Genomic DNA, 23,016 nt, shown 5'->3' with positions numbered 1-23,016 from the left:
TTGCTACAATCATCCAACTTGCAGAAATGTATCTGAAAGAAATAATTGAACGACAACCCAAAGATATAAATATATTCTTTGGAGTACACTACTTCACACAGGATAGGCTATAAATAAACATTTTAATTGACTAATAAATGTTCACGAAAGACTGAAAAATTTTGAATAACATTACAATAAAACCTTAGAAAGGAATACACTGTAGCTTCATTTATTGATATGGAGACAGGGTCATAATTTATTGATAAATGAAATAAGACAAAGAAGAACAAAGGAAAGCAGCCACTTCGTATTTCATGTTTATGACCACTAGTGCAATTGATAGATAGCACTGAGGAGGCAAGGTAGTGTGGCAGAGTCAGACATACCTGAGTCCTGTGGCAGAGTCAGACATACCTGAGTCTGATGGCAGCATCAGACATACCTGAGTCCAATCCCAGTTCTGCCACTCACAGGCTATGTGATGAAGAGAAAGTTACTTAACTCTCTAAAATTGTCTATTTCTCACCCTTGAAATGGGATACAAATGCCTGTTACTTCAGATTCTTGTGAGAACTGTGATAATGTATGTAAAGCACATAGCTTTTTCTACACATGGAAGTTAATCACTGACAAAGGGAGTTACAAGAAAAAAGAGATATAAATTCATAATATATTTATGTAATATGAAAATTAAATATTTCTGTATGTATATGTCTATAGACTGCTTCAACAGAATATGTTTTTTATTTTATACTCTGTTCAAATGTCTTTTAAAATTGCAAAATGTTTATTATTTCCAGGACTGCTGGAAAAGTAGCTACGTTTCAGTACATATAATTTTTGCTATGGATATGGAAACATTTTAATGAATGATAATCTCGGAAATAATAAAATTCTCAAATATTTAATTTTATCTGCAGTCTCCCCAGTCAATGTACACATAGCTACACACACACGAACACATACAAAACAGCGTTGTGTTTATTTATTCTTATGGTCCACATTGTTTACTATTTTATAAGCAGGTTCTCCAAATTTTCAAGCATACCCTCACAATAGCATTCATTACATGTCAAATTCAAGAGCTGCTTTGGAGATACAAAAATATAGAATACGACTCAAGACTGATTGCCTCAGGACAGGTGTATTATTGCCGGCTCTTCCATTCCATTTCTCTGTGTTCTTGGCAAAGATGCTTACTTAATATAGCAGCCTGGACTGTTTGGATATTTCAACACAAACCTCAGTTTAGTGTCTTACAAAGTACACTGATACCAAAGTCACACATAGCAGTGACACAAATTAATTACACTGTTCTCAAGAGTGTCAAACACAGGGTAATGTGGGAGGGAGGCTACTTGAAGGAGAACTCTATTTAAACTCAAAGACAACCACAAGTAGGTTGAATACTCCTGTTCTCACTTCCCGAAGAAGGCATCAACATTTCTCTAAACTCTACTATTTTAAAGTCTTTCTGCAGCTTGTTGTATTTTAATCGAGAAACAATGCAATCCATGTATGAGTACCACATCTCATTTACATTTGCTTCAAATAAAGAATTTATGTACAATCTTTGAAGATACAAATAGAAATAAAAAGCAAAAGTGATTTTGAGTTGACACAAAATGTTCTTAAATTTCTTACTAGCCAACCTATACTACTTCTTAGAAAATTTGGTAGGCTTAAAATTTCTAAAACTGGACCTTCAGACCATGTTATCCAGGATAAATAAGCCCTTCCAAATTGCTCTAATCCTTTCAAGACTGAAATGTAGGCAAAATACTGCTCTATTTCCAGTGCAGAGGTGGAGTTCCTCTGGGTTTCAGTTCTCTTAGGAAGTCAGCCATGTGGCCAGTAATTCTTGCCATGGCTTTTGTGTTGCACCAGCTACATTGAAAATTCTCCTGGCTTGTGGAACTCCAGAATATAAGACTAATGATCTGTGGAACTGAGCAGGGTTGGTGAGAAAAACCACAGCAGGATATACCAGGATGTTTAGGGCACTTTTCTAACACTTGTGTTGTGTGGAGTGGTAAGAAATAAAAGTCATTTTGCATTTTAGTGGAACTTCTCTTGAAGAGAGTGCATGTCCCGGCCTTAGGCACCAGAATTAGAAGTCTGTAGTGATCTCTGGGAGACCAAATGTCTCTCATAGAAAGACAAAATAAATTATCAGGATGGCATTATATTAGCATTTCAGGTTTGGAAAATGATCTGCCATTCTTTATATGAGTTGTTTCTCACTGTAATTTTGGGGTTCATGAACTTGGTATAGATTGATGCATGGCATACAAAATGCCACTGTGAAAAGGGCCATAGCAAAGCTAGGATCTTCTGGATTCTAAATTTAGGTTATATAATAACTGAAGAATAATAGGAAGAAGTGTATTTAAAGTATAAACATTCACATTTAAAAATGGAAGTAACTTGTTCCCTGAATTGCAAGTGATATGGATCCTCTTTTAAGATATTGATGATCTGGAGCTAACTCTCTACCCCCAAAATCATTTATGTTGATATTTGAAACATCTTGCGCATATTTTGAGCAGTAAGTATATCTTGGTGATCATTAAAGTGAATCTTCATGTCTTGAATTTAGAGATGGAGACCAAGAAATCTGATGGGTGGTAGAAAACAACTGGATGAGATTTGACTAGTTTGTTCCCACAGTGAATAATTCGCAGATGGTTAAAATGTTGTTGTATTCCAAAATTCTTTAATGAAAGGTAAAATGTAAGTATTTTATATTATTAGTAGTACTTGTATTATATCAGTTCTAGATATGAGTAGTTAATTTACAGATCAACTATTCTAGCCTCCCAGTATAACATTTGGAGAAACTAAGTGAAATAACTTGCACAACCATACACCCACCAAGTGTCCAGACTGGGAATAGAATCTAGAGATATTCTTCCACTATAGAAAGTGGTCAGGAAGACAGATTTAGATTAAAGAGCCAAGTGAAATTTTCCTAAATATATAAATACACACACACACACACAGAGAGTAGGCAGAATAAATAAATACACACACATACAGTAGGCAGAATAAATAAATAAATACACACACACAGAGTAGGCAGAATAAATAAATAAATACACACACACACACACGCACACACACACACACAGTAGGCAGAATAATGGCCCCCAAATATATTTGCATCATAATTCCTAGAACTTGGAACCTGTGATTGTGTTAACTTCTGTGGCAAAAGAGATTTTGCAGATGTGATTAAAGTTAAGGACCTTGAGATGGGAGATCATCACAGATTATTCAGGTGGGTACAGTCTCATCATATGAATCCTTAAAAGTGGAGAAACTTTCTTGGCTAGTTAGTCAGAGATATGATGACAGAAAATGGAAGAGATCTGCTATATGTGAAGATGAAGAAAGAGAGCTATGAGCTAAAACTGTGGGCAACATCAAGAAGCTGGAAAAGACAAGAAAAGGGTTCTCCGCTAGAGTCTGTAGAAACACATGCAACCCAGTAAGACACAAGTCAAACATCTGACCTACAGAACTGTAAGATAATAACTTTGTGTTGTTTCAGGACATCATGTTTGTAGTAATTTGTTATAGCCACAATAGAAAGCTAATACTATATATATATAGATATATAGTATGTTATGTACATTATTATATATATGTATAAACATTTAATGATTTATAATACATATAGGAAGAGGTGTACAAATTATAACTGAACTGGTCAGTGAATTATCCCAAATTGCTCACACATGTATAAGCACCAGCCAGATCAAAAAAGATATTATGAGCACACCAGAAGCCTCCTTCATGCCCCATTCCAGTCACTATGCTTTTACCCAGGGTAACCATTATTATCACTTCTGACAGCACAGGTTAATTGTTCCTATTTTGAACTTGAAATGCATGGAGCCATATAGTATGCACTCTTTTGTATCTGTCTTCTAATCAACGTTATGTTTCTTAGATTCATATGTATTGTACTTGTTGGTTCATTCTCATTTTTTGATAAAATTCCATTCATCAATATACTACAGTTTACTTATCTCTTCAACATTCAGGAAATATGGCAATTATCCGTTTGGAATTATTAGAAATAGCACTGCTTTGAGCATTTTTTGCATGTCTTTAGTGAATATATATCCATATTTCTGTCACATCTCTACTTTGGAATGGAATTTCTGAGTCATAGGATATGAATACATTCCATTTTAGTGTATGCTATCGGTTTTTCAAAGTTTTTGAACCCATTTGCACTCCTCCCATCAATATATGGGAATTCTAATGCAGTATATCTTTTCCAGCACTTGTTGCTTATACTCTTTTATATTGTATTTATTCTTTTAGTGGTGGTATTGCATTGTGATTTTAATTTGTATTCTTTTATTATGAAGATGTAGTTTACTGTTTTTAACATAACTAGGTATCTAATTTTACCAAATTATTTTTCTGCTTCTATTGAGATGATTATATAATTTTTCACTTATGTATTTATTAATGTAGTGTATGACACTGATAGATTTACAAGTGTAAAAATACCCTTGGTTTTCTGAAGTAAACGGCTTAGTCTTGGAATATTGCTTTTTTAATCACCGAATTCTATTGTGTAGTATTTTACTTAGGATTTTGAATTAGATTGATGAAAGATATTGGCCAGTAAATTTCTTTTCTTTTCCCATTCTTGTAGGGATTTGGCATCACAGTAATGTAATCTCCATACAAATAGGTAGAAAGTGTACCATCTTTATTATCTGGTAGATTTTGTGTAATATTGGTGTTTGGGAGAATTCACAGGTTAATCTGTCATAGTTTGAAATGTTCATTGTGGGAAGATTTCTTAAATTGAATTCATTTCTTCATGAGATTTCAAATCACTCAGATTTTTAATTTATTATTAAGTCCATTTGGTAATTTGAGTTTCCAGAGAAAGTTTTCATTTCATTCAAATTTTCAAATTTATTGGTTTAAAATTTTTCATATTCAATTGTTATAGTTTTAATGTTTAAATGATTTATATTTATGCCATCTCTAATATTCCTAACATAGGTGATTTGTGTTTGCTTTTTAAAAAATCAGTCTTCCTAAGAGTTTTTTCAGTTTTATTAAAATTAAATAAGAACAAATTTCTGCTAATTTTCTCCATGTTCTTTAGTTCTTGGCTACTGTGGCTAGTGCTGCCATAAACATAAAACTGCAGATATATCTTCTATATACTAATTTCCTTTCTTTAGGCAATATACCCAGCCATGAAATTGCTGGATCATATGGTAGTTCTATTTTTAGCTTTTTCAGGAACCTACATATTGTTCTCCTTGTGGTTGTACTAATTTGCATTCCTGCCAACAGTGTATGAAGGTTCTCCTTTCTCCACATCCTTGCCAGCATTTGTTACTGCCTGTCTTTTGGATAAAAGCTGTCTTAGCTGGGGTGAGATAATATCTCATTGTCATTTTGATTTGCATTTCTCTGATGATTAGTGATGTTTGTTGGACATTTGTAGCTTTCTTTCAAGAAATATCTATTCAGACCTTTTCCCATTTTAATAATTGGATAATTTGTTTTCTTTCTATTGAGTTGAGTTCCTTATATATTCTAGTTATTAATCCCTTGTCATACAGATAGTCTACAAATATTTTTTCCTATTCTGTGGGTTGTTTCTTCACTTTGTTGATTGTTTCCTTTACTGTGCAGAAGCTTTTTAGCTTCATGTGATCTCATTTATCCATTTTTGCTTTGGTTGCCTGCCCTTTTGAAATCTTACTCAATAAATCTCTACACAGACCTATATCCTAGAGTGTTTCCCCAATTTTTTGTAGTAGTTTCATAGTTTAAGGTCTTATATTTAAGTTTTCAATAAATTTTGATTTTATTTTTGTATATTGCAAGAGATGGGGTCTAATATCATTCTTCTGCATATGGATATTCAGTTTTCCAGCACCATTTGTTGAAGAGACTGTCTGTTCTCCAATCTATGTTCTCAGCACCTCTGTCAAAAATGAATTCACGTAGATGTATGGATTTATTCTGGAGCTGTCTATTCTGTTCCATTGGTCTGTGTGTCTAGTTTTATGCCAGTAAACAAAATACTAGAAAACTGAATCTAAGAGCACAATGAAAGATTTATTTTGTATAAAAGATTTATTGTGCTCTTAGATTCAGTTTTCTAGTATTTTATTGAAGATTTTTACATCTATGTTGATCTGAAATACTGGCTTATAGTTTTCTTTTTTCATTGTATCTTTTTCTGGTTTTGGTATCAGGGTAATATTGGCCTTATATAATGACTTCGGAAGTATTCCCTCTCTATTATTTGGAATAGTTGGAGTAGGATTGGTATTAGTTCTTTATCATATGTTTGATAGAACTCAAGAGTATAGTCACCAGGTCCTGGGATTGTTTTTGATTGCAGTCGTTTCATTACTTCTATAATATCAGGGTACTTGTTATTGGTCTCTTCAGGTTGTGGATTTCTTCCTGGTTGAACCATGAAGTTGATGTATGGTTGATGTATGGTTCAACCATGAAGTTAAGGTAGGTTGTATATGTCTAGGACTTCTTCTCAGTTTTCCAATTTACTGACATATGGTTGCTTGCATGGGCTCTAAAAATCCTTTGAATTTCTATGGAATCAGTTATACTGTTCTTTTTTTATCTGATTTATTTATTTGGGTCCTCTTTTTCCTTAGTCTCGCTAAAGTTTTGTCAATTTTGTTTATCTTTTCGAACAAGGAACTTTTCATTTCATTAATTTTTTTGTTTTTTTTAGTTTAGATTTTATTTATTTCTCCTCTGATGTTTATTATTTATTTTCTTCTACTAATTTGGGGTTTTTTTTGCTCTTGCTATTCTAATTCTTTAAGACCCATCATTAGGTTGTTGATTTGAAGCTTTTCAGCTTTTTTGATGTAGGTGTTTATTGCTATAAACTTTCCTTTTAGTACTGTTTTTGCTGTGCCCCCATAGGTTTCGGCATGTTGTGTTTCCATTTTCATTTGTTTCCAGGATTTTTAAATGTTATTCTTAATTTCCCTATTAACCCAGTGATTATTCTGGAGCATATTGTTTATTTTCATGTGCTTGTATATGTTCAAGAGTATATCTTCTTGATTTTCACCTTCTTTCTATTATTTTTAGTAAAAATACTTAATATTATTTCAATTTTTCTCAATGTTTTGAGACTTGTTTTGTAGTCTAACACATGGTGTATCCTTGAGAATGCTCCATTTGCTGAGAAAAAATGTGTATTCTGCAGCTGTTGAATGAAATGTTCTGCAAATGTCTATTAGATCCATTTGGCCTATAGTAAAGATTAAATCTGATGTTTCTTTTTTATTTTTTAGTAATTTCAACTTTTATGTTAGATTCAGAGGGTATATATGTTCATGTTTGTTACGTGGGTATATTGTATGATACTCAGTTTTGAGGTATGAATGACTCCCTCAGGTTGTGAGCATAGTACCCAATAGGCAGTCTTTCAACCCTTGCCCCACTCTATCTCTTCCCCTTCTATTAGTCCCTAGGATCTATTGTTACCATCTTTATGTCCATGTGTACCCAATTATTAGCTCCTTATAAGTAAAAGTAGGCAATAATTGGTTTTCTGTTCATTCATTAATTTGCTTAGAATGTTGGCCTTCAACTGCATCCATGTTGCTGCAAAGGACAGGATTTTGCTCTTTTCATGGCTGTATAGTATTCCATGATGTATATATACCACATTTTATTTAGCCCATCCACCGTTGATGGACATCTAGGTTGATTCCATGTCTTTGCTCCTATGAGACACACAAATGCATGTGTCTTTTTGGTAGGATTATTTATTTTCCTTTGACTACATACCTAGTAATGGGATTGCAGGGTCAAATGGGTAGTTCCGTTTCAAGTTATATGAGAAATCCCCAAATTCCTTTCCACAATGGCTAAACTAATTTAAATTCTTGCCAACAGAATAAGCGTCCCCTTCCTTTCTGTAGCCTCACCAGGGTCTGTTATTTTTTATAAGTCTGATATTTTTTGTTGATTTTTTATCTAGATGATCTGTCCAATGCTGGAAGTGGGATGTTGAAGTCCCAGCTATTATTGTATTGGGGTCTCTCTTTTTGGCTGTAATAACATTTGCTTTATATGTCTGAGTGCTCTAGCATTGGGTGTGTATATATATTTACAATTATTTTATCATCTTGCTGAATTGAATCTTTGTCTTTTGTCTCTTTTTACAGTTTTTGTCTTGAAATTGATTTTATCTGATATGTATATAGCTATTCCTGCTCTTTTTTGGTTTCCATTTGCATGGAATACCTTTTCCTATTCTTTTATTTTAAGGCTATGTGTGTCTTTATAGGTGAGGTGAGTTTCTTATAGGCAGGATATAGTTGGGTCTTGTTTTTTACCCATTCAACAAACCTATGTCTTTTGATTAGAGAATTTAGTTTATTTTTATTCAATACTATTATTGATAGGTAAGGACCTACTACTTTCATTTTGTTATATGTTTTCTGATTGTTCCATTGGTCCTGCCCTTCCCCTTCCCCTTCTCCTTCCCCTTCTTCCTCTTCCCATCCCCTTCCCCTTCCCCTTTTCCTTCCTTCCTTCCTTCCTTCCTTCCTGTCTTCCTTTGTGTAAAAGTTATTTACTCTAGTAATATGTTTTAGTGTTTGCTTTGTATTTGTGTGTGTATGTTATAGGTTTTTATTCTGTGGTTACTGTAAGTCTTGTAAATACCATCTGATAATCTACTATTTTAAGCTAATGACAGTTTAATTCTGATTACAAGAAAAAAAATGAAAAAGCAAAGAGAAAACAAAAAAAAAAACTCCACAGTTTAACTCCATCACCACCATTAACTTTTTGTTGTCTCTATTTTCTTTATGTTGTCTATCTCTTAAGACATTTTTGTAGTTATAATTTTTATAAATTTGTCTTTAGTCTTCCTGCTCAAAATACGAGTGGTAATACACAATTACAGTGTTAAAATATTCTGTATTTGTCCATGTACTTACAATTACCAGTGAATTTTATACCTTCAAATGATTTCTCATTGTTCATTAATGTCCTTTTCTATCAGTTTGAAGAACTGTCATTTGAATTTATTGTTAAGACAGGTCTGCTGTTGACAAAGTCCCTCAGCTTTTGTTTGTCTAAGGGAGTATTTTTCCTTCATGTTTGAAGGATAATTTTGCTGACTATAATATTCTAAGTTGAAAGTCTTTTTTCCCATCAGCACTTTGAAAATGTGATTTCACTCTCTCCTGGCCTATATGGTTTCTGCCGAGAAGTCTGCTTTCAGACATATCAAAGCACCTTTATATGTTATTTGCTTCTTTTCTCTTGCTCCGTCTAGGGTCCTTTCTTTATCCCTGACTTTGAGAATTTGATTATATAAGCCTTGAGGTAGTCTTATTTGGGTTGAATCTTCTTGGCATCTATGACCTTCTCATACCTGGATATTCCTATCTTTCTCTAGGTTTGGAAAGTTCCTTGTTACTATTTTTTTGAACAAACTATCTACCCTGATTTCTTCTCTATATCCTCTTCAAGGCCAGTCAATTTTATATCTGCCTTTTTGAGGCTATTTTCTAGATCTTGTAGGCATGCCTCATTCCTTTTTACTTTTTTTCTCCTCAGACTGTGTTTTTTTATATAGCCTGTCTTTAAACTCACTAATTCTTTCTTCTGCTTGATCAATTCTGCTGTAGAGATGCTCATGACTTTTTCAATTATTTATTTGAATTTTTCAGCTCCAGAATTTTTGCTTTTTAAAACATTAATCTCTTTGTTAAATTATCATTGACAGAATTCTGAATTTCTTCTCTCTGTTAACTTGAAGTTCATTGAGTTTCCTCAAGATAGCTATTTTGAATTCCCTGTCAGAACTGAAATGTCATGTATCTCCATCACTTTGGGATTGGTTACTGGTGCCTTATTTAGTTTGTGTGGTGAAGTTATGTTCTCCTGGATGTTATTGTTGCTTGTGGACATTTTTGATTTCTGGGCACTGAAGAATTAGGTATTTATTTCAATCTTTGAAGTCTGGACTTATTTGTATGCATCCTTTTTGAGAAGGTTTTCCATGTATTCATGTGTTGTGATCTAAGCCTGTGGTCACTGCAGTGGTCTCAGCACTATGGAGCACCCTAAGCCCAGAAATGATGCAACTCTTGACAACTCCTAGAGGCACTACCTTGAGGGGCTTGAGCAAGATAGGGGAGAATCCCTTGGGTTACCAGACAAAGTCTCTCACTCTCTTCCCTCTCTTTCCCCTAGTCAGGTGGGAGGAGGGGTCATACAAGCACTCTTGTGGCAACCAGTACCACACTGTACCAGTACCATCACTACCACCACCAGTACCATCCAGGCCCTGCACTGGGTTGCACCTGAAGCCAGTGTGGTACTGGGTCTTGTCCAAGGCCTGTGGCAACTACTGCCTGACTATTGCTAACATTTATTCAAGGATAGAAGGCTTTTTATTCAGCTGGTGGTGAATCCTGCTGAGACTGGATTCTTTGCTTCAGGGCCTTGGATTCCCTTCTGGCCAAGAGTGAGTCTAGAAATGCCATGTAAGAAGCTAATTCCTCTTACTGGGTGCTTCAGGAATCCTATTTCTGCTTAATTTTACTGTGGCTGAGCTGGTATCCAAGTTGCAAGATGAAGTCTTCTGTACTTTCCCATCTTTTTCCCCCAAACAAAAGGAATCTCTCCTCAAGCCTCACTGCCTGGAGTTGGGGAAGATGTGATGCAGGCACTACTTGGCCTTTGTAGTTGGTGTCACACTGGGTCACATGCACCCCAAATGCACTGTGTGATACAGATAGACCTCCAGGTCTCGCTGAAGGACTGTAGTCCAAGTAGCCTGACTGCCACTCAAATTTATTCTGGCCCCAGACCATTTTATATTCAGCCAGTGAGAGAGCCAGCTAGGACTCAAATTCCTCCTGCTAGGTGATTATTTTAACATGCTGTTGACTTCAGTTTGCCTGATATCCCTGATAAACATAAAAAACAATTTTTTGCATCTATGTTTATCAGGGATGCTGGGCTGTAATTCACTTTTCTTGTACTGTCCTCATCTGGCTTTGGTATGAGGGTAATTCTGGCCTCATAAAATGAAAGTGTTCACTTCTCTTCAATTTTTTGTAAGAAGTTGAGAAAGATTAGTGTTATTTCTTTAAGTGTTTGGTAGACTTTGCTAGTGAAGCAATCTGGTCCTGGGTTTTTTTTACTAGGATATTTTCATTACTGATTTAATCTTCTTATTATTGATTTGTTCAGATTTTCTATTTGTGATGCAGTCTTGAAATTTGTAGGTTTCTAAGAATTAACCGTTTTTTCTAGTTTATACAGTTTGTTGGTGTATACTTGTTCATAGTATTCTCTTATGATCTTTTGCATTTCTGTGGTATCATAAATATCAGACATTATGGTATTAGACATTATCAGGTAATGTCTCCTTTGAAATTTCTGATTTTATTAATTTGAGTGTTCTGTTTGTTTCTTGGTTAGTATAGCTAGTGGCTTTTCAATTTGGTTTATTTCTTCAAAAACAACTCTCAATTTCTTTGATCTTTTCTAATCATTTTTTGTTCTATACTTCATTTATTGTTCTTCTAATCTTTGTAATTTATTTCCTTTTGTTGAAACTTGGGATTAGTTTGTTTTTGTTCTAGTTTACTGAGGTGTAACATTAGATAGTTTGAGATCTTTCCTTTCTCTTAATGTAGGCATTTAGCACTATAACCTTTCCTCTGGAAACTGCTTTTGCTGCATTCCGTAAGTTTTGTGGGTGTTTTTGTTTGTTGTTTGTTTGTTTTTTGTTTTGTTTTGTTTTGAGATGGAGTCTTGCTCTGTTTCCGGGGCTAGAGTGCAGTGGCACGATCTCAGCTCGCTGCAATCTCTGCCTCCCGGGTTCAAGTTATTCTCGTGCCTCAGCCTATCAATTACCTGGGATTACAGGTGTGCGCCATGACGCCTGGCTAATTTTTGTATTTAACCTGAGGGTGGAGGGTGGGAGGAGGGAGAGGAGCAGATAAAATTACCATTGTGTACTAGGCTCAGTACTGGGTTGACAAAATAACCTGTACAACAAACTCCTGTGACACAAATTTACCTATAAAACAAAGTGCATATGTGCCCATGAACCTAAAATAATTTTTTTAAAAAGATCAGATTTATTAGGTAAACTATTTTGAGTTGACAAGATTTTAATTTTTCTCCCGGCATTTTGAATATATCATCCAAGTGTCTCCTGACCTGCAAGGTTTCTGCTGAGAAATTCACTGATAGTCTAATTAAAGTTCTGTTGTATATAACATATCTCTTTTCTCTTGATGTTTTCAAAATTCTCTCTTTGCCTTTGATTTTTGACAATTTGATTATAATGTTCCCTGGTTAAGTCCTCTTTGAGTTGAATTGTTTGGGAAATTTCTACTGTGTCCTAATGCCAATGAAAAAATACTCAATGGTTTTTAAATCCCAGATATTGGCCGGGCGCGGTGGATCACGCCTGTAATCCCAGCACTTTGGGAGGCCAAGGCGGGTAGATCACGAGGTCAGGAGATCAAGACCATCCTGGCTAACACGGTGAAACCCTGTCTCTACTAAAAATACAAAAAAAAATTAACCGGGTGTTGTGGCGGGCGCCTGTAGTCCCAGCTACTCGAGAGGCTGAGGCAGGAGAATGGCATGAACCTGGGAGGCGGAGCTTGCAGTGAGCCGAGATCGCGCCACTGCACTCCAGCCTGGGTGACAGAGCAAGACTCCGTCTCAAAAAAAAAAAAAAAAAAAAAAAAAATCCCAGATATTGTGTTTTTGTTTCTACAATACTCATTTTATTATTCTAGTTTATTGAACTCCTTCATATGATACCAATTTTTACATTTTTTTCTAATACTATTGTCTATTTTTCCTTTGGTTACTGATCATATGGTCCTATTTCTCTGCATGTCTAATTTTTTTATGTAATGACAAACATTGTACACAAAAACCATAAAGGTTCAGATTATAGATGCTGCTTTTCACTAGAGAGGTGCTAGGCAAAGAAATTGCGGAGTGATCAATTTTATCCAATCAGAAATGGAGCTAGGTCAAAACTGCACTGAAGTTGAGACTCAATTTATTTCTACTTTGTCCCTATTTCTATAGTATACCACACCAAGCTCATCATAATTGAGGGCCTGGAAAGCATCTGTCTCTGACCTCTGAGAGAATGTAGGAATCTCTTCTCTGCTTTCAGAGATTTTCAGTTTAGTCTTGTCTTGTGCAGCTTTTCAATGCCAAACATCCTGAGAAACAGTCTGACTGTGTGTCTGACTGCCAGAATTCCTGCTTGTTTCTTAGTTCTCCAAAAACTCTCTGCCATGGGGCCAGGCTTAATTCTATCTCTAGCTTTATTCAGAATAGGCAAATATCCCCAGAAAGAAAAGCAAATGGTAGCTTCTCAGTATCCATTCACCACTCTCTCCAGAGCTCTCAAAAATTGTGTTTTTATGGACCTTTTCTCTCACAGAGATACTTCAACATTTTTGCTCTAATTTTCTAAAATTTACAGGTTGGCTCTTTTAAGCACTCACACTGCCCATCTATAAGTTAAGCTATATTCTTACTAGAAAAATTGGTCATGGGTTTGAGGCTGCTTAAGTCTCCAGCCCTGGATGACTGGTAAAAGCTCTATTTGTTTATTTGTTCCTTCCCATTGCTTCTCTTTATGAAGAAAACCCAAGTCCTTGGGCTCCATGTCATACTAAAAATCATCACATTTCCCAGGGAAAAGGCATCTACAAATCTTGAGCTTACCTCTGAATATTTTTGCTGAGCTTTTCTCTAAAACTGTAGTTTGTCTAATCCTTCTTGCATCCACAGCTCTCTGAAACCTTTAAAAATATGATTTTTATAATTTATCTGGTCTTCTAGGTGTTCACATTAAAAGTGTTAGCCTCCTGCAAATTACTCCATTCTACTTAGAAGTGGAATTCTCCATACATTGTTCTTCATTTTCATTTTTAATGCCAGAAAGGAGGGAAAATATTCTTCAGGTTTGTTTTTGTTTTTGAGACAGAGTCTCACTGTGTCGCCCAGGCTGGAGTGCAGTGAGGTGCTCTCAGCTCACTGCAACCTCCACCTCCCAGGTTCAAGTATTTCTCCTGCCTCAGCCTCCACACCTGGCTAATTTTTGTATATTTAGTAGAGACAAGGTTTCACCATGTTGCCCAGGCTGGTCTCAGACTCCTAACCTCAAGTGATCTGCCTGCCTCAGCCTTCCAAAGTTCTGGATTACAGGTGTGAGCCACCACACCCAGCCAATTTTCAGTTATTTAACATTTCACTAATCCCTTTGTATGAAATACACAGTCTGATATACTGATACTGTTTGTGATCACTGTAATAAAATAAATTATAATTTTTCATCTCCTCTGACTGCCCAGTTCTTACAAGTTTTTAAAAGTGCAATTCAAGCCCATCTCCTCTGGGACACCTTGCCTCATTGGCAAGAGATACCTACTTCCAACAAATTCCTTGACATTACTGTCCTCTGTGCCATCTTCCTCAACAATAAATATTGGCAAAGAGTTCATGGGTTCCAAAATAAAAGAACATTTTTATTTGTCTGAAATAGTTTAAATATGGGTAGAGGCCCAGGGAAGAATGGGTTTTGATACTTTCCAGTTTCATCTAACCCTTTTAATTGAAAAGTGATTTTAAAAGACTTTAATAGCTATAGATGGCATGGGAGACAAACTAATAATATTCTAAAGAAGTAGATCTTTTTGATTGATTTGGAAAATATATTTTATGGGTCTCCCCCATGCTTTCCTTCTCTGCAAGCTAAGGATACAATGAAAAAAGAAAAATAAAATATACACAGAAGTTGGTCGCCCTGATAGCAACATCAAATTTATCTCACTGAATCTGACTGTTAAGTTGTTCAGCTTAATATTCTCCTTCTGGCTATGCTTAAAATCCCTCAAGTTTCAGGGTTGTGTGAAAAAGCCCACTACGCTACTAATCAATTTATCTTTTCAGTTTGGGTAACAGTAGCTCTCTGGGTCCCAAAGGCAATCAGCTAGTACCCTGAAGCATACAATTTAGGTATACAGTTTATAAAATGTTAATGTAAATAAAATGATCACTCTTATTTTGAAAAATAGCCTGTAACAGAATTAATGATATTCTAGCAGTGGTATTTGAAAATCTAGCCACAATACCTTAATATTAAATTCTGTATATTCAACAGTGTATATTTGTCAATACACCACCGCATAATTTATTCATACCACTCACTCAGTGTCCTCCAGCATTGATCTCAAAGCTGTTTTTTAGCTCTGTAATGAAAACTCTAGAACTTAAAATCCTGATCAGATGTAATCACTACCCCAATCAGACATATGGCCCATGAGGGTTGAGGTAGGAGAAACTTTGTTTTTTTGGCTTGCATTATAAAATCTTGCCCACAGCTAATCTGAAAAAAAAAAGGATAAAAACAACTCAGTGAGTCGGGAGCCCTGTTGCTGTCTTCTGCTCATCAGCATAGATGGAATTTATCCTTCTGAACCATGTGCTCCAAATGTTAAAAGAAAAGGAATGCCTTTGGTAAGATGAGCAAGTGCTGGTGTTTAACCAAGATGCGACATTTGGAAGTGCACTAATGATGGAAAGTTTTTTTTTTTTTTTTGGAGATGGAGTCTTGCTCTGTCGCCCAGGCTGGAGTGCAGTGGCATGATCTCAGCTCACTGCAAGCTCCACCTCTCAGGTTCACGCCATTCTTCTGCCTCAGCCTCCCGAGTAGCTGGAACTACAGGTGCCTGCCACCACGCTTGGCTAATTTTTTTGTATTTTTAGTAGAGACGAGGTTTCACCGTATTAGCCAGGATGGTCTCCATCTCCTGACCTCGTGATCCACCTGCCTCGGCCTCCCAAAGGGCTAGGATTACAGACTTGAGCCACCACGCCCGGGTGGAAAGTTTTTAAAAATTATCTTTAAAATGAGGTTAATTTAATATCACTAATAGCCTTGGGACAACAGAAGTGAAGAAGGCTTCACTAGAATGTTTCGTTATCCATTGTTAAGTGCTTAGAAAGACAAGAGTTAGCTCTGGGATTCATGGGAATATTACAACTTTCTAACACGATTTGAGGCACGATTGTGATATTTTCATAAACAAAAATAAAAACAAACTATTCCAAGGAAACCTTTGAAGTATGTCTGGTTAAACTCTTCTTGGAGAACATCTTATGAGTAAAACTCAGCACCTTCTCAGGCTTCCGACTCTACCGTGGGGTTGGCTAGAAATAAGGGAATGTCATACTTTGCTTTTGAAAGGCAGAAAAATACTAGTTTTCCATTTTATTTGACTTAAAAATCTCCATCATATGTATTTAAGAACTAAGGTTGCCAGTAATGTCAGTCCTTTTATTAATATTAATTTACACGGGTACTTATACAAAATTTTATAAGAATATCTAAAGGATCAAGCACAAAAACAGGCAAGACTCCATAGGCTGATACAAATTTATTGAGGTTAACCAAAGAAAAATAAACTATAGATATAATAAATATTCACAAACTTGAAAGGATACTTTAGCAATGAAACGTATAGTGTCTGAGTTTAATTAATTCCTAAGATGTTACAGTACTTTCCTCAAGGGCAGGAAACACAGTTTGGTAATCTTGAAGTCATCTCATTGGTTAACATTATGTTTGGAACTATAATCCAAGTAATTGTATCAATCAAGATTAAACCAGAGAGGCAGAATTAGTAGGAGATACACATTGAGATACACCATTCTGATGACTGGCTAAGAATATCTGAAGTTTGTAGAGCAGGGCATCAGGAAGGGCAGGCTGGAACTTTCAGGCACAGAGTGAAGCTACTGTTCACAGAATGTCTTCTTTAGCAAAGCCTCACCTCTGCTCTTAACTTTTCAACTATTTGAATCAGGTTCATCTAAAATAACCTTCATCACTTTAAGTCAGCTGATTATGGATTTAAATCACATCTACAAAATCTACAAAACATCTTTACAACAACATGATTTGTATTCAATTGAATAACTGGGGACCATAGCCTAATCAAATTGACACACCAAAGACAATCACAGTAATATATATGTTGAAACAGGAGTGTTTCCTGATTCCCCTCCCAGGATGTGAGACACGGGTGTGGCTCGCCTGCTTGGTTGCCCCACAGCTCAAACCCCTAGGGGGAGCATGCAGACAGGCAGGTGCAGAGGCCCGGGTGAGCGCTTTTGGGATCCCGCCCCACGACGGCATCTAGTAGTGGGTGACTCCCAAAGCCCAGGTGAGCCTGTGTTACAAAGCTCTTTCAGATTTGCCATCTTCAGACGGCTCGTGTCTTAATCAGCTCAATGGACCCTCTTCCTTATCTCAAGGGCAGAGGGCCAGTGTGACGGTCTTCTGTATCCCGAGCTCTTGCCGAGCATCTTGCAAGAATCACATAACTCCCAGGCTCAAAGGGTGAGTGCAAGGTTTTATTGAGTGGTGGAGGTGGCTTTCAGCAAGGTGGATGGGGAGCCAGAAGTGGGGATGGAGTGGGAAAGTAGTCTTCCCCTGGAGTTGGGCTGCTCAGTGGCTGTTCTCCGACCACCCCTGGCCAAACTCCCCTCAGAGTTCAGATGTCCCTCCTCTTCTCCCTTTCTCTGCCACCTCCTTCTACCACCGCTGGTCTACTGTTCTGCTGGCCTGCTGGTCTCGACAGACATTCAGCTGCCTGTGTGTGTGCCTGCTAAGGTCTGGGGTTTATATGGGGGCACAATTGGGGGGCATGGCAGGCCAAAAAAATTTTGAGGCTGGAAAACAGAAATGCCTGTCCTCATTTATTGCTGCAGGTCTTCAGGCTTAAGGGTGGGGCCTTTGCCAGGTAACCACCCTCTTTTACCCAGTATTTCTCTCTCCTGTCCATATCATTCGAATTTAAGTATTGGTTGACTTCATCAAATCCCAAAGAGTGCTGAAGATTACTCAATTGAAATTCAAGACCTGCTTTCTTGAAAAATCAGAACATCAAATTAAGTTAGAGAAAGTTTAAATCTTTCTTACCATAAATGTTGTGTCAATCCTTATAAACACATATAATGGTGAAGAGAGAGTATTTCTGCATACAGTTTTCTATAACAAAATGCCATTGAGCATGCATTTCTACTATCCCTCTTCCAAAAAATATTAAAATAAGAAAAAATAATTTTGTAGACACTTCCAATATACTTGTCAATGATGAATAGCTTTAACACTGATATCCCTATGTATTGATACAGTAACAGAGAATTAGAGGAGTTGTTTTCATAATCCTTAATAAGCATGGTAAAACCATTGAACTATAGGAAGATACAGAGGTTTCTTATAAATATATACCATGTAAAAATACACCATGGAGTATCTACAACAGTTTAGAACAAATGGAGTAACTTTAATTCTTTTCTTTTGGCCTTATGATTGGCATTGTTTACAATTACGTGGTTTGCTTTTGGTGACAGCATAACAAGAAAGGCAACTAAAGATTATGGTAAAAGGAGTTATTATGGTTTTAAAACTTATCTAAGTACAATTGACCTTATTTTCTTCTAAAATTGTAATATATATAAATTGTAATTTACATATACAATATATAAAATATAATATGTATATTTATTCAGGTATTCACTACTACAGTCAGAATATATATCAGTTCCATCTCCCCAAAAAACACTCTTGGATTTCTTATTTGTAATCAAGCCCCCTCTGTATGCTTAATTCCAGGCAACCATTGATTTATTCCGTATCCCTATAGTTTTACTTTTTAAAAGTATTTCAAATTGATGGAATATTCTGAGACGGTCTTCATTCAGCATAATATTTTTGACATACATCCCTGTTATTGTGTCAATAGTATCAATAGTATTTTTCACTTTTGGTTACTGAGAGTATTTAATTACATGGATGTACCGTGATTTGTTTATCCATTCTCCAAGGAATGACATTTGGATTGCTTAGAGGTTTAGGCAGTCATAAATAAAGACACTATAAACATTTGTGTGCATGCATTTGTGTGAACATATGTTTACATTTCTATATGAGGAATACCTAGAATGGGGATTGCTGGATTGTACGGTAAAGATATGTTTCCCTTCACAAGAAACTGCCAAACTATTTTACAGAATGACAGTACAATTTTGCATTCCGACTGGCAATGCATGGAGTTCTAGTTTCTCCACATCCTTGTCAACTTTTGGTATTGTTAGGTTTTATTTTTGTTGTTGTTGTCATTAACGGTTTTAGTCATTCTTATAGCCTTGTAGTGATATCTCATTGTGGCTTTGATTTGCATTTCTCAAATGGCTAACAATGTTAAGTTTTTTCATATGCTTATTATCTATCAGTATATCGTCTCTGGTAAAGTGTCTGTTCAAATATTTTGCCTGTTTTTTAATTGAGTTGGTTGTTTTATTATTGCTGAATTTTGAGGCTTCTTATGAATTATAGTACTTTCTCCTATGTGACTTCTCAGTTAATTAATAATTTCCTTCACATGAAAAAGTTTTTCTAATATTGATGAAATCCTAATTTATCAATATTTTTCTTTAACCAATCATGCTTTTGGTGTCATATCTAATAACTTCTTCCCTAACACGTGGTTATGAAAATTTTCTGTTTATCAGGAAGTTTTATAGTTTTTACAATTTGTATTTAGTTATTTGATCTATTTTGAGTTAATTTTTTCTGTAAGGTGTGAGGTTGAGGTTCATTTTTTTCTTTATAAATGGATGTCTAATTGTTTCAATACCATTTGTTTATTGAAACAAATGGTAAGATTGTTTTTGCTCTATTGAATTGCCTGTGGGCCTTTGTCAAAATTAATTTGTCATGCTTTTTTGGAGGAAGGATTATTTTCTGGAAGCACTATTAATTTTTTTTTGTTTGCCCATATTACATCCTAAATACTAAAGCTTTATAAAAAGTCTTAATCAGTGTGAGTTCTCCAAATTCCTTTTTTTGAAACTTTTTACTATTCTAGCTATTTTGACATTTTCTATAAATTTTAGAATATTCTTTTCTCTGAATAAAAAAATCCTTTTGAGATTTGTGTGATAACATAGATCAATTTGGGGAGAATTAACATCTTAAATAGATTGAGTCTTCCAATCTGTGTGTATTATATATATCATCTTTAAATTCTTTCATTAGCATTTTGTCATTTTCAGTATACAGACTCTGTTTTAAAAGATGCATATTTGTAAACCTTTTGGAACCATTGTAATGGACATTTAAAAAAATAATTTCTAATTGTTCATTACTAATAAATGGAAATGTGACTGAGTTTTTTTATGGTGACCTCATATTCTACGACTTGCTAAGATCACTTATTAGTTATAGGAGACCTTTTTTTTCTGTAAATTCCTTTAGATATTATCCATAGGCAATTGTTACCTGCAAATGTTATTCTTTCTTTCCAATGAATTTCTTTTATGTATTTTTTACTGCCCTTATTACAGTTTCTGGAATATATACTACAATGTGGGATAGGAGTGGTTAGAAAAGTGGCAAGGACTTAATCCTAGCCATGTTCCCAATCTTATGAGAAAAAAAAACAACACTTTTTCTCATTAAGCCTGATGATACCTGTTGGGGTTTTTGTGTAGATTACTGTTATCAATTAAAAGATGTTCACTGGTATTCTTAGTTGACTGAGAGTTTTGCTCCTTAATAGAGGTTGAATTTGATTAAAAATTTTTGCATCAATTAACATCATCTGCTTTCTACTTTGTTTTTTAATTAATATTTGAATATTAAACCAGCCTTGCATTCCTAGGATAAGCCCACTTCATGTGGTGTATTATTTATCTTCTTTACCACTTCTGTGAAACTTTTCACTTCACAAGATCCATGCTTTCCAGCCCTCTGGCAAGAAAGCCAGGGTTTTATTTTCCCCACTCTGTTGCATACTTGGAATGACTGTGGCTGCCTTAGAGGCCAACAAATAAGAGGATGGGGAGGGAGGGAGGGAGAGAGAGGGAGAGAAAGAGAAAGAGAGAGAGAGAGAGAGAATATGAATTGAGATTTTCACACCCTTGGGACCAAAGTTCCTCTGGACAGAGAGAAGGGCTCACCTCCCTCACAGTTGTAGTTACCTGTCTGAATGTTGATGCCATTGCCTCCTCTACTGCCTGGGACTGGAAGAGGAAAGAATGGATGAAATGAAAGTACAGATATTTCCTTAACTCTCTCTTACCTGTCAGGGATTTCTTTCCCACTCCTCAAATAAGAAACAGAGACTTTCCTATGTCACCTTTTCTGAATGCACGTAGTGAGCATGGGTCTTAAGCTTCCTTTGAGTCCAGCCTTGGAACTAGTGGAAAATATAAAACAAAATAAGAAGTCTCCATTTTGTTGCCACATCAAATTCTGGCACTTTTCCCCAATTCCACCTTCTCCCATTTATTTTCCAGAGTCCTCAGAGAGCCTCTTCATGCATTCTATCCAGAAGTTTTAGGTGCATTCGGTGGGAGTATGCTTATTTCATCTTATTCAATACTGGAACTAATACAGATTTTTTTAGGTAAACATAGTAAATGAAATAAATATCCTTCATGCCTTGGATAGAATATACTTACTGCTAATGTTTTACCTTAAAATGCATTTTTATTTGACATAGCTAAGATGGTAATTCTTCTGCATAATTGAACTGTACAGATTATTAATTTGCAAACTTCAGTCCTCAGAAATTACAGTAGAAAAAATGCATACCATAGATTTTTAAATAAAAAACCAAACAGATCTGTAGACTACATAGATAATAAAAAGCTAACTACTTTATAGTTTAATGATTTGAAAATAATAGCATTTCCCTGAATTCTCATTAATAACACATTTGTTATTGGGATCAGCTTTTTGAATCTATCATTAGATACAGCTCATTATGTGGCCTTGCATTATCCACACTTGTAATCATCCACACCTGCTTAGCACAACTTGTTCTTAGCAAGGTTGGAACTTTTGCATTTTTTTCATCTAAGTGCTTCAGGTCGGATAGCAGGGTGATGGTCGGAAAAAAAGCAATGTGCTTGATGCATGAGCAAATACACTGACTTGAGTTTTCCTATTGAAAGGAGTTGTCTCTCATCTGGCACCTTTTAGCTAAAAATATTTGATGTTTGTTTTGACTATTACCTCCGTTGCTGAACCCTGAGTTTAAAAAAAAGTTACATATCTATAACTGATGATTTCTAGGTTCCTGGATACTAAAGACTAACTGAAGAATTATTTGGCATACCTTTGCCTAAAATGCTTATGGCCAGAATTTCTTGGAGGGCAGTCAGCACAAAGAGTATGAGACAGACAAGCCAGAGCAACTGGGTTCTAGATCCAGTTTTTCCCTAAAGCATTGCCTTATATAGGGGTTTGGGTTTTTCATGCTAAAACACCCATTGTCTCACTTAGTCTACCCAACCCTGCTGTAGTATTTTCCCCATTTTAGGGATAAGAAACAAAGGCCAAAGCAGTTAAGATCTACTCTGTTAATCTTAGATTCTTCTCACTTGAATGCTAGTAGCCAGCTGTGTTACTAGGAAACCCAGTTTCTTGATCTGTAACTCAATTTTTCCAAGGCCTTTTCAAGTATGATTGAGTCACATTTATACATTTTAGAAACCTACAAACCATAATATGTTACTTTACAAATGACACCTTAGTAAAATGCATTATTTTTGGCAATTCACCAATCTACATATGTCTCAGATTCTGTCAGTGAAATACAAAGCATTCCTTTTGACCACACTCCACTGCATAAGTACTGTCTGTAGATCAGAGAAGCATATGTGACATATGATTAATATGATTAATAACATGTGATTCATATGATTAATTAATTACATATGATTTGTTATTGTCTTTACAGAATTATTTAATTGGAAAATTGTGATCTCTTTTAAAAGCTATTAAATTTATTGGATTACAACCACCTGTCCAAATCCCTCTCAATCTAACTTGTCTCACTAACATACACATTCAATAGAATGGCAAAAATATGAATAGACAATTCATTGAAAAGGAAATGTATTTAG

At 35.5% G+C, this 23,016-nt stretch overlaps 1 long non-coding RNA gene across 1 annotated transcript in view; it reads left to right on the top strand.

The window, feature by feature from the left end:
• Positions 1-3,179: 3,179 nt before the first annotated feature.
• The window catches only part of LOC134759602 (uncharacterized), an 87,340-nt gene continuing 67,503 nt past the window's right edge, over positions 3,180-23,016 (top strand). Inside the window, exon 1 of the long non-coding RNA XR_010136045.1 lies at positions 3,180-3,262. This is a non-coding gene — a long non-coding RNA (uncharacterized LOC134759602). The remainder of the gene's footprint in view (positions 3,263-23,016) is intronic.

This window comes from Pongo abelii, chromosome 11 (genome assembly GCF_028885655.2).
Source record: "Pongo abelii isolate AG06213 chromosome 11, NHGRI_mPonAbe1-v2.0_pri, whole genome shotgun sequence".
NCBI classification, from domain to species: Eukaryota; Metazoa; Chordata; class Mammalia; order Primates; family Hominidae; genus Pongo; species Pongo abelii.
Note: the sequence above shows the minus strand (reverse complement) of the source record. Positions and strands in the feature narration are given on the sequence as shown.